This window comes from Dendronephthya gigantea, unplaced genomic scaffold (genome assembly GCF_004324835.1).
Source record: "Dendronephthya gigantea isolate DGI-Jeju-01 unplaced genomic scaffold, DenGig_1.0 000582F, whole genome shotgun sequence".
NCBI lineage: Eukaryota > Metazoa > Cnidaria > Anthozoa > Malacalcyonacea > Nephtheidae > Dendronephthya > Dendronephthya gigantea.
The window spans coordinates 23099-26136 of record NW_021163592.1 but is presented as its reverse complement, the minus strand read 5'-3'; the positions used below and the strand labels follow the sequence as shown (position 1 = coordinate 26136).

General features: G+C 36.9%; 1 long non-coding RNA gene across 1 annotated transcript; it reads right to left on the bottom strand.

Annotated features, from left to right (window-relative positions):
• Positions 1-439: 439 nt before the first annotated feature.
• LOC114543894 lies at positions 440-1172 on the bottom strand. Its single transcript, XR_003690222.1, has 3 exons — positions 1078-1172; positions 765-872; positions 440-484 (listed from the first exon to the last, which is right to left on the bottom strand). It is a non-coding gene; the product is annotated as an uncharacterized LOC114543894 (long non-coding RNA).
• Positions 1173-3038: the final 1866 nt, after the last annotated feature.

The following is a 3038-nucleotide window of genomic DNA, read 5'->3' as shown; positions in this document are numbered from 1 at the left end:
AACATACATAAGCGAAGAAATGGTAAAATTGGTACTATTTATTGCGTTTTATCGTAAACCTACCTGGAACAATCGATAAATGCAATGACCGATTTCTAGACACACAAATAACAGACTTCATGAGTTGCTCCCATGCATAGGTCAAGCTAGTGGTCGTGGTAGACTTCACAAAATGTAAGAGAGAAAGGCAATTTAATCAACTCTCAACGTCAGTCAAAGAGCTATAAACTACTAAGAAGGCAAGTTGAATGAAAACTCCTCAAATCTCTTTGTAGCATACCTGCAACTTTCTCCAGTAATTTCCCAAACTGTTCATCGTCTGTTGTCTCACTAAGAGGAATATGCAATAGTCGATTTATTATAACAGACCACATGATTGATTCAAAATATTAGAAGCAATCACACCTTACTATTAGTTTAACATGAATGTCCAACTTCACCCCCCACATTATTTTGATATATTGCAAAGCAACTTGAACTTCACCTATAAGGAGGACACAGAGCAAACGTCAAAAAATCAAGCAATCCACTTATACCTAAACCCCAGTGGAACGATTCTAGAACAAAAGTTTTCATGGTTAATCTATTTCCTGTGTTAATTAGAAAGGTAGTCCAAATTACAAAGGCAGTTGCTACAAATCACTTGCTGAGTTTTGCAAGGGAATTTCTCTTCCAAAACAAGGCTATATACATACAAGAGGGATTGAAAAATAAAATGAATTGGTTCAGCATAGATTATAGGCAACCAAAACCACACATCTTACCACATTTATCGTGAGAATTCCTAACAAACTGCTTGGAAATTTTTCACAGGATAACAGAGAGCTTTTGTTTACCTGTTCTTGTCGAATGTCATAGTTATCGTGCCTTAGCTATAAAAACAACAGAATTGGTTTCGATAAAATTGGATCCTGTTAACATGCAAATTTCAAAGTTGGCTGAGTTTACGTATTTCGTTTCTTGCATCTATTTAGCTCGGAAATTTCGCCGCTATATTCTGAACGAAATACTCTTTTTTAAATTTAAATATGTCCGGTCTGACCATTTTGGCCACTTAAAGAAAAGCCCTGTCTTTACCTGCCATAGAGCACGCACAACATGTCGACAGCGGCGTGAGTCACGGCTTCATTATTCCTCTTCAAAGCTTTCACAGTTTTCACACCAACCTTCTCACGGAAGTGAACTGGTTGAGTAAACAGCATGTTGCAGTTAAAGATAAACGTTTCTCGCCTAGTGAGCGTTGTGAAAGCGCGAAACCTGCTTTGATCGAACCCAACTTCTCAAATCGTGAAACAGTGCTTCGAGATCTTTATCTCATATTTGTTTGGTCTCCTGAAATAGACGAAACTTTTTAATTATTTTATGTATATATAGAACACCTGTGAAGGTAATAGCAGTCAGAATATGTATATTTTAGGGTTGAACACTAAATAAATTTATTGGCAAAGATATACAATACCTTCGTGAGCAATGAGCATTGTGATGGCATTAATGATAAGTCTTTCTTTATTCCCCGAGAAAAGTCCTACAAAATATTTAAAATCGTTTGAAATATATATTGGAGTTTAAAAGACTTAATATTCCAGCTGTACTTCTGGCGAGAAAATTTCAAAACTACCATTTCATGGATTCGGACCCAGTCAACTCTGCAACCAGAGTTACCGCAGCCTAGTCCCTAGGCCTCTTAACGTTCCTTATACGCGGCGAGGCGGGAACTGAGAGGCCTAGAACAAAATGTTTTGTATTTTGGCTAATGTGGGGACTTTTTTCCCCATTTTCTGTATTGAGGTCAGTTTACGATCTACGACGCGGTTAACTGGCCTTGTTCGACGTCGTTAGTCAAATATTTGCTTGAAATAAGCTACAGGATATTAATTATACTGCCAGGAGTCGAAATATTCATACAAACGTTTCAATGTCGTTCGCCGTCAACGCTATCGACTATCAAGAAAACTCGAGTCCGTACGTACATGTTTATGATTATAATAAACTTCTATCCACCCATTTAAATTATTCTCGCTTCCTTTATAACGGTTACTGTTGTAAATTGCAAACATTTACTTTAAAAACAATTCTAATTTCAAGTTCACAACATTAAATGGGCCGTTAAGATTAGAAAATATTTTGTGTTAGGCCTCTCGTGCGCGTTTCATTCGGTGACGTGACGGAAATATAAAACACGCGCAATGAGAGGCCTGGGACTAGGCTGGAGTTACGGTGGTTTTTAGGGAGTACTATTAGTGTTTTGTCTACATTTGTGTACAGAACAGTAGCAGGTTAGGGTATTTTTATTAAAACCATACTCTTTGCCTATACTGGATAAACCAGTTTAAATGTACCGTGTTGTTTGCAGACGTTTTAAACCCTGCTAAATGTTTTCAATTAGAAGCCGAAATGGGCAAATGTTTTCATTTGGCGTAACTATGCAGCCTAGCAATCGCTTAGTTTACACTAAAGGCTGCTTTCTACTTACGCGTTTTTTATACGCATGTACACATACGGAGAATTTAAATGCTTTTAAATTTTTATTAATTAACGTGCATCTACAATCATGTGCAAAAATTATGAAACTTTACGTATCTTAATCACATTTTTTTTCATTTTGACAACTATTATGTCACGAATTTTGTTAAACTATTTACTATCCCCCCTTCCCCCATTGACAATGTTGAGAGTGATATTTTCGGCAAATCAAATGGCTTGGTATCATAGAAACAACATTGTTTTGGGGGAGAGGGGGTAGATACTAGGTGTCATGACCGTGTCCCAATAATTTTTGCACATGATTGTAGGTCGATTTATTCACTTAGTCCTTTCAAAGGTAGCATGAACAAGGATTTAGATTTTTACGTGCGTGTACGTGCGTATAAAAAACACGTGAGTGGAAAACAGCCTTAATCCAGATTTTGACAGAACATTAAAACTCAATAAAAAGGCAATAATATTCTCTACACAGGATTTTGTCTGCAGAAAAGTACAAGATAAGAAGTTGTCAACTTACGTCTTGGGTGACTGCATGAAGTAGACCGCAGTAGGAA